This window comes from Microcebus murinus, chromosome 8, assembly GCF_040939455.1.
Source record: "Microcebus murinus isolate Inina chromosome 8, M.murinus_Inina_mat1.0, whole genome shotgun sequence".
In the NCBI taxonomy this organism is placed as follows: Eukaryota; Metazoa; Chordata; class Mammalia; order Primates; family Cheirogaleidae; genus Microcebus; species Microcebus murinus.
In genome coordinates, this window is record NC_134111.1 from 31,722,277 (window position 1) to 31,736,540 (window position 14,264).

Consider the following 14,264-nt stretch of genomic DNA (forward strand, 5'->3'; position numbering starts at 1 on the left):
ATAGACATTAATAAAATTTAATTATAATAAATGCTCTTTCTTCTATTTCTACCTTAAAAATACAAATATTGAGATAGTTGTAGCAGCACCTAAAACCTAAAAATGGATAGGTAACATGTGACATTTAGTACACTAATTTCAATTTGTTAATTCAAAAATTTGTCATTATTCCCAAAGCATATTTAATACCACCAACTTTCCTGAAAGTAAGTTCAGGAAATGGAATCTAACCACTCTGAATGAGGAAATCAAGTCATTCCCAATTCCTGACAATAAGATCTTTGTGAGAATTTAATTTATGAAATTATAAATCTTGGATTTGACGTTAAGAGGTAGTACAAGTTCTCCTTTTGTCTGATTTTGGAATGGGGAACACTTAGAATTAATCCTAAGAGCTCCAGGTCTCTCTGTGCACAGGGGGTTGGAATCCCTGAGCAAGGTTGGCTTGCGTGGCTGGACTGCCCTCCCAAGTCAGAGCGCTCTGCTCCCCCCAGGCACATGGTCTCTGCATTGTCCCTGTGTTTTGAAGCGTTGCACAGTGTTTAGTGTGGCACTCAGCACACAGCAGGCATACCAATGCCAGCATTTATACACTACCTGCACTGACTGACAAAATGTGGATCGATGTCACAGAGCCTCTTTTTGTGCTTCTTGCTCAGTCCAGGCAGTTGTGTGTTCTAGTCAACCCCAAATTTTCACTCCGTAAACATCTGTCAACAGATTTCCTAGATTACCTTTCTAAGCTTTGTCATTTTGGGCAAAGCACTAAGGATCTCAGTTTTTGGGGTTTTTTTTTTGTCTATGAAATGAGGGAGTCACACAAAGTGATTTCTAAGCACTTTCCTAGATTGAAGTTCTAGGGTCCCCGATGTCCAGTGGCCTATCAAGTATCTATCCCTGCCCCATGTCCCATTGGCATACTTAATTCAGCAATTTCAAACTAAACCTTTTCTTGTCTTCTTCCTACTTCTATTTCCTTTGATAGAATTGAAAGCCTTTTCCTTTTGAATTCCCCCTTTTCCTATTCCACATCCATTGCATGGCCTTGTAGCTTCTTATGGCTGTTCTTTCTTTTCTGTGATATGCTTCCTTCCTGTTAATGCTGAGACTACACAGTTCAAGACATTATGACTTCCTTCAATGGACTATAATTTTTTTTTTTTTTTTGTCTGTAGTTTCTTTCCCATTTAAACCTACCATATGCATTGATTGCTGCTGGACCACACCTCTGAAAGACAACATCATTTCCTCCAGTGGGTTCCTATTATCTACCTAGTTAAGCAGATACATATTTGCATGCACTATCCTTTGTAACAATACCCCAAACTACCTTTCCAAGCATCTGCCTCCTCTTTCTAATATGTTTCTTATACTCTATTATAATATTCCATGCTGTTCCATCATAAACTTCAAATTTTCTTAGTTCAGTCATTTACTCCAACTGAAGCTTTCTGTCATCTCTTCATCTCAAATTTTGTCTATCCTATAACTTTACCTCAATTGCCATGACATGTTTTTCATAAACTTTTTCTTATCTTTCAAGATGTGACCACACTAACCTGCAAATTGTCACAGTATTTTACATAACTCTAGTATTATCTTCACATGGGAATTTGTACGTATCCTTCCAATAAGTTTTAGATATCCTGATTACTGTTATTGTGTCTTATTCATCTTTTTATCCTTTGGAAATTCTTTCTTAGTATCATGTACATTGAAATTCAAGAAGAGTTTGTTGAAAGATACTGAATTTCGGTTGAAAATGTTCTCTGGATGATCATTTGATTACAAGTTATAAAATCCCACATTAAATAGCTCAAGGAAAGGGAGAACTTTCTGGACAGGAATATATCATAGACCATAAGACATCTCTACTGCCAGCTGAGTATGTGTTTCATTATTTATTCTCTTTCTTTTCCCAGACTGTTGGCTTCTCAGTGCCCAGGATAACATGATTCAAGTGATGGCTTCCTTGTTCAAATCTCCAGCAGAGACTAACTGTAGTCTGAGTCCCAAACCAAATTCTCAGAAAGAAATTGAAGTCCTCAGTTCAGGTATCTACCTTTGGCCCAGTAAACTTTGAACAGGGGAGAGAGTCCCACCCAGCCAGCTGCCCTCTCATTATGGACACTGGAAGCAAAATTTCTAAGAGGACTATAAAATGAGGGCCGCTAAATGTTAGTCATAAGTGAAAGAGACCCAGGCTGGCACACAACCTAAGAAGAGTCATTCCAGTGTGAAGGAATCTAAATTCGACGTCACAAATATATGCAAGATTTCAGAATTATTCTAAACTTTATTTACATCTGTAAAAACACTGTAGTACCTGAATCATCCATCTGACTTGTTGGATTGTTCTGTCTCATTCTGGATGGTACATGGTATCCTTGTCCCCAGTTATTTGCTGTATTTAAGTCTCATGAGGGAGAGATGTCCCAAAAGGAGTTATAGGTGTGGCTATTTGTACATGGTACTGTCTGGAATCCATAACAGCCAACTAAGTTTTAGAGAAAATTGGACTATCGAAAGAGCCACCAACCTGAACTAGAAGAGACTGTGACCATTTGAGATTTAAAACAACTTTGCAAATTCCTCTATCAGGAAGCAGGCTGAGAAAGCTACATAACCCCACAAAAGGCACATTTCCCAATACTGTCTTCATGTGTGACTGGGAATGGCCATGGGGAAGGAAGGCCCTCTCGGAGCATGGAGTCAAGAACCTGCTATGTAGCAAGCAACTCCAAGGGAGCAAAACCAGAGCTCAATCAAGGAGCATTCCTTGTTCACAGGAAGGAGGATTTTGCAAAGTTTGAGCAAAATTACTGAAAATTTCTAGTGACTGCTGTGTGCCTCTTACCTTTATTTCTTTCTTTTTGTTAGAGACAGGGCTCACTCTTTCACCCGGGCTGGAGTGCAGTGGCATCATCACAGCTCACTGTGGCCTCGAACTCCTGGGCTCAGGTAATCCTCCCACTTCAACCTCTTGAATAACCAGGACTATAGGGATGTGCCACCGTAATCAGATAAATTTTTTGGAGAGACAGGGTCTTGCTTTTTTCCCAGGCTGGTCTCAAACTCCTAGTCTCAAAGGATCCTCCCACCCTGGCCTTCCAAAGTGCTGGGATTACAGGCATGAGCCACCATGCCCAGCTTCATCTTTCTCTTTGTAATGGCACTATTTATTGTGGTTAGTTTTTCTCTTATTTAACTATTGTGTATGTGTGATGGGGAAGACAGGTCACTTGCATTAAATTTTTGTTTTAAATTCATAAGCCTCTGGATCCAAAGGACCCCCACCTGGCCCCGATACAGATAACATAATAAAATTTTAGATATTGAGCTTGATGCTATGATTGGGTTGGATTGTATTTTGAAGTCTCTTTGTTTTGGACAGAGGGAGAATGTATTTTATTTAAGGAAGGAAGAAAAACAAAACTTTGTGACCAAGGGCAGAATGGGTAAGTTATGTAAAGAACATTATTGTTCCTGATTTTTTGCTGCCACTCCATACAGGAAGATAATTTCTCTCCATACATGGCTATCAGGTTGGCCATGTGTCTTGTTTTAGTCAATGAAATGGGAGTGGGATTAACATAAATCACAGCTGCACAGAAGCTTTACATGGTAGCTCATGGATCTTTCATTGCTCTTTTTTTCCCCCCCAGCACAAAACTGATTGTCCTGGATAGGAACTCCTCCAATATGTGCTCCAAAATGAAGACAGTGTGACACATACTCATTGCCAAATCTGTGTAGGACAAGTCATATGAGAGAAATAAACATTAGTTACTGTAAGCCACTGATATTTAAGAATTGCAGCATAAGAGTTGATGAATGAAACCTGGTTTATGAAGTGCTTTACACAATAGTTTATAAATGTGCAACCTCTTCTAGATTTGCCCCATTAAAGAGTGCTAACGCTCTCAGAATCCTAAGAGAGGACAAGTCATGCAATGGTTTTCAATTTCTTTTATTCCTTCACTTTCTTTCTTTATTCCTTTATTTATCCTTCCTTCCCTCCTTCCCTTCCTTCCTTTGTTAAAGCACTGGTACCATTTCTCCAAAAAAAATCTCATTCAGAAGAGCAATATTAAATATCAGACAGTTGAACAGTTCTGGAAGGAGAGGAATGAAAATGAGGGAGAGTGAGAGCTGAGCATTTTCTCATTTGCCTCCTCACCGACCCTCTCCGCACCTGATGGGCTTGAGGTAAGCCTTCTTAAAGTCCCTTCAAAGCACAGCATAAAAGAAGTTTAAGATTCAAGGAAGGAAATGTGCACACAGCCTCACAGCTGTGCTGTGAGCCAGTCAGGAGGCTGTAAAGTGCAGTGGCCTTCGGAATAAGACAGATATGAGTTTGATTCTCTGCTTCGCTACCCTTTAATGTGACATTGGGCTGCCTGCTCAACACCTGCAAGTCTCTGTTTCCTCATCTGTAAAATGGGTACATCGAAACTTGCAGCATAAAACGATTGAGAAGATTCAATGAATCAGTGTATTTGCAAGTTATTATTATGTGCCCCTTGTTCTTGGTCCAGTTTTCTTTCCAACACACAAGACTTTGTCCATATCTTAGAAATTTTCATAGAAAAAATGTGTTCAGGCCGGGCGTGGTGGCTCACGCCTGTAATCCTAGCACTTTGGGAGGCCGAGGCGGGCGGATTGCTCAAGGTCAGGAGTTCGAAACCAGCCTGAGCGAGACCCCGTCTCTACCAAAAATGGAAATAAATTAATTGACCAACTAAAAATATATATACAAAAAATTAGCCGGGCATGGTGGCGCATGCCTGTAGTCCCAGCTACTCGGGAGGCTGAGGCAGGAGGATCGCTGAGCCCCGGAGATTGAGGTTGCTGTGAGCCAGGCTGACGCCACGGCACTCACTCTAGCCTGGGCAACAAAGTGAGACTCTGTCTCAAAAAAAAAAAAAAAAAAAAAAAATATGTTCAAAGTGGTTCATTCCTCATTATTTCAGAAAAGCGGACAGTGGCTTGTCCACGGTCACCTTGCTGGACCTAGAACCTGGATTCTATCTGTGGCAAAATTGCTACTGAGTCTCCAAAGATCTCTGGGTTTGGGGCTGTGTGTATTAGAGTGCTCTGAAATCATTGTTGTAGTTACTGAAAGTTCCTCCTTATGTTGGAGTGAACAACTGATAGGTTTCATTTTTCTTCATTCTTTTGACATTCTAGGACTGAAATGTTTCCACTTAGCTCAGCAAAACCCAGCAAAGCATATCAGAAACTGAGAAAACTCTACTTTCAGGTTCAAACTGTAATTGATTCTGAAATACTGTAAAATGCTAGTGTAAAAGAAATGAGTTTTCCATTTTTCTGAAGACTTTTCCTGCCCACATGACAGACAGTTAGTGCTATAAGATGAGGGGACCAAGACTAGCCATTTAGAGAACAACTACCACATCTCTTTCCTGGAATAAGAGAAATGAATGTGACTTTAACATCAAACATGTCCCTGCCAGCAGCAAGAGGGCCCGAGAAAGAAACCAGCTGTCAGTTTTATAAAAAAGGTGCATGACTTGAAACCCAAGTATGTCCCTGAACTGCAAGGCTCCTTAGTCATGTAATAGCAAGATTTTACTACCGATTCAGGAAGTAAGAGCCTTTGGGTGTGACCAATCAGGCATTACTTTGGCATTTCCCAACTTGCCATTTTAGTAAATCTGAGCAAATACCTTTGGGGCTGAGAAGGTTGCTCAGAATAAAACCACTCACATTGCAAGTCCTTTAGAGGATGTAGCTTCTGCCTACTAGGTCTTGAGATTTTTCTCTCCATAGGACTTACCACAGTGCTCAGAAAGCCAGGGCAGCATGAGGCTAAATGTTCTCTTGAAGACCTTCATGTCCAAGTCTGCTTGTTGATGAAGAGAGAAGACACCTAACAGGTGTTCACTTTCACTTCCATTTCAGCCCATTCTAATAGTGACATGGTTTTGAGAATTTGGCATGAAAATAGATGCTTAATCAATTCTCCCGTTCCATTTTGAAAGCTGATTGGTGTTCTGATAACTGGTTGGTGATCTTCCACTAGAGCCAGTGACATTTCCCAGGCACACTTGGGTTGACTTCATGTGTTTGCACCTCTGGCTCTTGAATGGGAGTGAGAACACTGGGCCTGGGGGGTGGGGAGAGAAGGGACATGCAGGTTCAAGGTGGTGTGATCATCCTAGCTGAGGCCAAGGAAAGTGAGCTGGGAGAGTGGCACGATGCCCTTCTCTTCTGGGACTATGCTAGCATATCCAGTGACAAATGGCTGCCTTCAGATGTCTGCCAGCTCACCTTTGATAGCTAAGTGTGAGGTGACTTTGCTCCAGAGTTCTAAGCTGTGGCTAATGTGAATAGATAGACAGCCCCAAAGGAAGTAAATGTTGCCAAGTTGAGCATTGCAAGCAGGTTTCAGTGCTTCTTATGAAAGCCTAATAATAAGTCTGGAAGAGATCCAATACTCTTTCATTCAACTTTATGTTTAACTTACCTCAAGAAGCCTTGCCTTCTCTTTGTACAAAATGGGAAAATGTTCATACCTCATTACTGATTCTATCTGATAGACAGTGGGTGTTTAATAGCTATTAGTTCCCATCACACTCTTTAAATGACTGAAATAATTCTGGAAGGTTCAGCTTAACAGATTTTCAGAGGTACCTCATAACTATTTTTAGATTGCTAGGTTCAATTTATTTTCTTTGCCTTTTTTCACTTCAGCACTATTTTAGAATATACACTTTTATATGCTTTTAAAATATTCTTGGATATAGTATAATTTGCTTTTATGATTTGCTGTCCAGTGGCTCTAGTCTGAGGTCATTCAACTCACAGTCCAGAGGATGTGAAAATTCTGGCTGCTTTACCTGGGGGGTCCATTTGTGTTGGATGGGAGGTTGCAGGGATATACGATCTGGGCAGCTGCAGGGTTAGCGTGTTACACAACAAAGTGGAAGATAACAGGGATTATGGCCCATGTGGTATTGCCCTTGGTCTAGAGTTTCACTGGGGCTGAGTTTCTCAGTGCATGGATTACAGAACACCAACAGAATCACTTACATTTCTGTTGTGTTTTTAATGTCAATTCCATGGACACATTAAATTAAAATAGCCTCCATGGTTGAATCCTGGGAACCTGATTTTTCTTTTTAACAACTAATGTGATTCTTGTGAATATTAAAGTTTGAGGATGAGTAACTGTGTCATATTGACATGACAAATGAAGACTCATTTTTTCATGTCCTAAACTCTCCCTTTGGGTAACAAAATAGAATAGTATCAGGGTCTCTAACCAAAGTGTTCTTACTTCTGGAGTTTTGTCAGAAAAGCAACAAGAATTCACCTGATAAACATTTTCCTGGCATTTCAAATGTATTCAAGGACTGGGGCGGGGGAGAATTAAGGAATTTATAATAGTATTTTATAATTTTAAAAATAATGTACTATCAAGAAGAGTACAAGATTCACATGACAAATAAATAAATAGATCTTCAAAGAAATATCAAGTTGTGTCAAGCTTTTGGGGGCTTCTTGACAGAAATCGTGCTGTAGCCACTCACCCTCCTGTTAGGGGCATGTTGCAGATAAAGAGTAAGATCCACTTTCATGGGGGATTTGACTGACAGGATCAGGAGAAATAACTGCAACTGATCCTTTGGAAATGTACAGTGAAAGCTTTATTAATGGAAGCACTCCAACAGCTTTTCTGCACTCCTCACTTATTAGAAAAGCAAATTGTATAGATATCTCATCTAATACCATATATATATATATATTTTTAATTTTAACTTTCAGAGTATGCCTGGGAGACAACGAGATTCAATCCAGTATCATGTGTCTTCTACACCTGTATAGCATTTCCAAAGATAACTGAGACTCCTCCAGATGACTCCAAAGATGTGCAATGTCCTCATTTAAACCAGGAGCCTCCCGCACTCTGAGGCTGAGAATCCTTCACCACTTTTTTTGAAGTCTCTTTCTTAAGTTACTTTAAATTATCCTCCCCCCTCCTCCATCTTGAGGAGATCATTTAAAAACACAAATCTAACGTCTTTCTGCTTTCTGTCACAATGTCCCCCACAGTACAACTCAGATCATCTAATATTGCATATGTGCTATGGGTCTGTCCTTTCATTTCTAAGCTCACTTTTCATCAGTGTTCTCTATGTCACCTTGGTTCTCATGGTGCTGAATTGCAGAGTCTCAAGTATGTCAACATACTTCCCTGTGTCTTTATGATTGCACAGTTGCACGTGCTGTCCCCTACCTGGGGGCCTTTCTCACCGATAAACTCAACTGAAACCCTTCTCGCTGAAGCTTGCTTTGACACCCCCCACTCACCTCCAGCTATTAGTAGCAGTGTCTGCTACCTAGTCCCCATAGCACCATGAAAACAACTATTTCATGGAGATAAAGACTCTGTATTCTACATGTTTATCATTAAATAATAACTATTCTGCTGAGAGTTTCTCAAAGGCATTAATATAATACATAGAACTTACCTTTCCATCTTTCCCAGTGAGCCCAGAGATTAGCACTCAAGAGATGCTCAAAAATAATGACTCAAGAAAAATTCAAATACGCGAGTTATTTTAAATCTACACGTAAAAGAACATAAAATTTCACGTTGTAAAAGTATTTGATGGACCTAGTCTTTTATAGGCAAACTGACTTGAGTTTTAATTTTACATTTTCCAAACACTAACTTTGTGGTTTTGAGCAACTTAGTACATCTTTCTGAGGCTGTTTCTTTCTCTATAAAAGCTGTAAAAAGAATTCAGACTTTATAGGCTTGTAGTAAAGACAAATAACATTTTTTTAAAAATCTGGCAAGATATTTGCCACAATATTCAATAAATTGAGTTTATTTTCTTCTTTTCCCCATGTTTAAATAAGTAAAGTGTTTTTGTTTGTTTGTTTGTTTGTTTAATCCCAAGTCAACCAGAAAATTAAATTAAATGGAAACCCAAACCCCTAATTCTTCAGCATTGTGGTTAATTGTTATTGCCATGCATGTTCTGACAAACAACAAAGACCAAGAGTTTTCTCTTTGTGCTGATGAGAAGCTGGAACTGTTGAGTTTCAAAGTAAAAAGTTCTTTATGACACACGGGAGCATCCATTTCCTCTGTCCAGAAAACTCGCCATATTTTCTGTAGCCTGGCCCAGATCCCAGAGCTCACAAGATACATGCGATAGTTAAGGTTGTTGGAAATCTGTAATATTTCTACTGTATCCGGGTAAAAACGACTTTGCACAGCTGGCTTGGTAACTGTGATACACTGGGAAATTTCTTCATCCAACATGTTTCCAAGCACACTTCCACCCGTGGGGACAGGAGAAGCCAATCAGAACGGACTGACATTAATCTTGACCATGTGGGAACACCAACTATCTCAGAAGTTGGACATTCTCCACACACAGGCAATTAGATTATTTTGCTTATGGGTCAACATAGGCTGTGGTTTGGGCTGTTTCATTTTTAAAGAGAGAGGCTTTGTTTTTCAAAAGGGTACATGAATTTCCAAGGGTTCTCTGACCACGTTAATTTTGTTAAAATGTTTAGAAACTTGTGTGAGAACTTCAGACAAGCAGGACCCACTCTAAATAGGACCTCTGGGCTCTGAGCTTTAGTTGGAAAGCTAAATATTAAGGTCATTATGCATCTAGGGAAAAATAACTTGGTGAGATTGGAGGTAGTGGTTTTTTATCTTAAAGAAGGGACTGAAAATATTTTTGTAAATGAAGATTATGGATAATCTAGATGAACTGTAAACTGTCAAAAGAACTTGCTGAGCTAAGATTTAACTAAAGGAAGTGAAGGCGAGTGGATTAGGAAGGTGAACAAGAAGGATACATTGGCTTGGCATTTGAGCCCTGACGAAAATTTTGACCCTGACATTTTGGCCTCATGGCAATTCTGAATTTGAGAGAGATTGCTCCCCATTTTCTTATGCATTAGTTAAGAAGTGAATATCTTAGGAATTTGAGTTATTACAAGATCCTAGGAATTGGCAGAAGTCCAATTGCCAGAAACTTAAGTATGCATTGAGGGCTGCTTCTCATGGTCAAGAAGTTAGGACTTCATTTCAAGTATCTTTCTAATGGAGACTTACATATAACACAAATGAACTTCCCCCCAAATTGTGCAACTATAAGTGATAAAAGTGCTACCAAGTTGATTTATTCCTTAGTATAAAACCAATATAACTCTTTGACCATATAACCTTGTCAGGCATAATGCCTTTGATGGATGGATGGATGGATGGATGGATGGATGGATGGATGGATGGATGGATGGTGATGTTTTTCCATAAGGAACTGAGAAGTACTTTCTATTGAGAAAATTTCATGTTTGTCTTTCCAATAATTCTTTTCAAATTTAAGTATTATAATTAAACATTGGAAAAAGAAGGGGAAAGGGTTAAAATAGACTGAAAAGTCTTTGCTGCTTCTAACAGTTAACTCCCTAGTAAAAGTTTCACTCCCAAATGATTGTTTAGGTACAGTGCACCTAGTAGCATCTATCTTTTGGTTCCATTTCATCGATCAGTGGCATTTTCCTATATTATCAATTTGCATTTGTAGCTGCTCTACCTTCCTAAAATCACTGTAGCTGAGCACTGAGCTGGGTAGCAGGGGGCTGCTTCTAGACAGATCCCTCCCCACCTCCTCCACTGACAGGAAAATTAGCCTTCTATCCATTTACTTTTATTCCAAAACTTATAGTAAGTACATAGAGTGAAAACATCAAATAGCAAAAGAGTGTTAAAATTTTAAAAATTTCAAAATTTCTTTAAAAGTATTTTCTTCTGCTTCTCCTCATCTCTCCCCCCCCAACCTTGGTTTTTCCATCATCAAAATTTATTTCACGTATTCTGCTCTGTAACTGCAATGTAGTTTTCTACTTTAAATTGATTGAAAACCAGTAAAGAACTGGTTTGCAAGAACTGAGCAGTGTGTTTACATGCATAGACAAAGAAATGTGATCTGGTGTAATTAAGCTCTTCACTAGAAACAATGTTTCATGTTTCAAAGTCAAATAGAGAGTTTCTTGCTATAGACTCTGTAACTGGTACAAAGTCATGTTAAATTTTATTTAGCTTCATATCTGGACCATACCTTTCTTGGAAAACAATGTGTTTTCTTTCATACAGAAGTTGGTGTAGAACAATTCACCCAAACTATTCGACGGACACTGCATTAGCAATTGTCCTGATTACAGCCCCTCCCTGCTTTCCAGCTTTGGCATCAGCTGCACCCGCTGGGCACCTGGGAGAGAGGACAGCTGCCTCTCCCAATGGGGTGGGCTCGGGTGCATCTTTGGGTTACAGTCTTCTCCGTTGGGACCTATTCATCAGTATGATACTAGCTACATTCTTTCTTCTAGGAACTTACCAAAATGTCTAATCTGCTGATGGATCCTGTAATTAGACTGGATTCTTCCGAGAAAGAACCAATAGAATATCATATATTAAAGGAATTGCCCTCACGTGATTATGAAGGCTGAGAAGTGCCAAGATCAGCAACTTGGAGACCCAGGAGAGCTGATGGTGTAAGTTCCAATCCCAGTCTAAGTCTGAGTCCTAAGACAGGACAAGCCTATGTCTCAATCCAAAAATGGTCAGACAGAGAGAGCCAATTCTCTCTTAACTGTTCCAGTTGGTCTTTCAACAGATTGGATGAGGCCCACCCAGATGAGGGAAGGCAATCTGCTTTACTCGTCTACTGATTCAAATGTTAATCTCTCCCCAGAATACCCTAATAAGCACACAGAAAATAATGTCTAATCAAATACCTGGGCGCCCGGTGGCCCGGTCAAAATGACACATAAAATTAACTATCACAGATTCCTTTCTCATTTGCAGTTCCATCATATCTTTTGTGATATTTCCATGGGATTTTGGAAGGGAGGGGAAATAATCATAGTTCATCCTTTTGAACCAGAATTATTGTCAGCTTCCTGGTTGGTGCTCAAGTGGTAACTAACATGATTATTTATTCTTCTGGATAATATCTGTTGGTGCTAAGCCCATTCCCTCCTTTCCTTCCGTGCTCTTCTCTGTATTGAGGGGCTGGCAGCCTGGAGACTACATTCCCAAACTCTCATGCTGGTTAGTTCCTATTAAGTTCTGCCAGGAGGAAGCATTTTGGTGGGGTTGCAAGGACAAAAAAATGAAGGACATGTTTGTACTTCTGGCTCCAGCAGGGGCAGTAGCTAAAACTTGCAGGTGACTGTAGGTCACTGTGACCTCCAGTGGTGTCCACAGATCTGGGAATAGCAAGAGACAGGAGTGGCCATGGCACATGACCATGAGTTCCAATGGCATTGATAGCAACCTCAAGGGCAAATGCTTATTTCTGGACTCTTTTCTTTCTCTCTGTACTCCTTCAACCAGCCAAAATCTTTGTAAGTGGTCTGTTGTATTAAACTCACTTCTATTTGAAATATTCAGGGTATTTGTATTTTCCTGACTGTATGGTGACTGATAGGCTCACGAACATTATATCCTTGGCTTTTCTTCAAGATCTTGTGATATGCTTTTAAATGATAGCATCAGCTCAAAGAAAAAATTCAACATAAGAGATGGTTATTAACTTTTTTTAACATCAAATGTTTTATTTTATGTATTTTATTTATTTATTTTATTTCAGCATATTATGGGGGTACAAATTTTAAGGTTACATATATTGCCCTTGCCTCCCCTCCCCCCTTGAGTCAGAGCTTCAAGCGTGTCCATCCCCCAGACAGTGCGCATCACACTCATTATGTATGTATATACCCATCCCCTCCTCCTCCCTCCCATCTGCCCAGTGCCCGATAAACGTTTTTGTTTTTTTTTTAAACATTTTGGTTACATTTTATATCTTTGCCTCTCCCTAGCAAGGGTTAGAGGTATGCCCTTCCCCTCCACAATGCTCACCACATCTGGGGGTTGAGGGGATAGACCCACATCTGAGGGTTATTAATTTTTATTCAATGTTTACTGCTTTCTACTCACAATAGCCCTTAGATAAATATTATTACACCCATTTATGGACAATAACACAGGCTTGAATATATTTACTTGACTGAAATCTCACAGTAAAAACTAATTTGCAAATCAGATTCTACTCTTTTCATCTGAGAAATAATACTGAGGTTTGACACAAATCTTAAGAAGAGGAGAAGGCATATCAATAGCTGGAAGTGCCCTTCATGCTTAACTTTTCTTTGTCAAATGAGAAGACTTCTAATCACCCTATATTCTTAAACTTTGGAGAGATTGTTGGCCTTCGATTAAAATATCTCAGAATACAACTCTAAGAAACAATGGTGACATAGCACATCTTATGTTTTCCTGGCTAGAGCTGGAACCCATATTACTAAGTGAAGTATCCCAAGAATGGAAAAGCAAGCACCACATATACTCACCAGCAAACTGGTATTAACTGAGTAGCACCTAAGTGGACACATAGGTACTACAGTAATAGAGTATTGGGGAGGGGGGAGGGGAGAAGGGGGCGGGTATATACATACATAACGAGTGACAGGTGCACCATCTGAGGGATGGTCATGCTGGAAACTCAGACTTGTGGGGGGAGGGGGGAAAGGGCATTTATTGAAACCTTAAAATCTGTACCCCCATAATATGCCGGAAAAAAAAAATATCTCAGAATAAGAGCTTCAGCAGAGCTCTCCCAGACAGACGATTCAGGAAGTAGATATGTTGATTGTTCTACTAGTTTTCAGTTATTAATATCTTTTAATAGCCTGGTTTCTATTTTTATGGTCAGGATATCAGATTTAAAAATTAAAACCTTTTCCTAGAGGATTTTGCTACTTCCATTAATGCACCGAGGGAAAGGGGAGAGGGTGTTTTTGTACGTCATCACACAGTAGCACCACTGTATGCAACTGAAATGAGTAGACAAGGTGTCACCTGCTCTTAGGTTTCAAGTAATAAAGACAAGTCTGAGACCTTGTTATGCCACAGGAGAATGGTATTTCCTAACTGAATATCCTCTCACCCACAAGCGAGGAAGATTAGCTTGGGGAAGGTTTAGTTCTTAAAGTGATTTTTGGAAAAGTAAATTCCAGGAAATTACCAAGTATACCTTCCAGTTCCCAGCATTTAACATGACAGATTTTATAGATTATTAGCTTCTCTTTGGATGGTAATATGGCAGCAAGTGTTTTCTCAAGTAAAGAGCTCTTATAAATGTCTAAAAGGATAACACATTTTAGACACTGGTAATACCTGTGCATGTGTTTGTTTCCCTCTACAG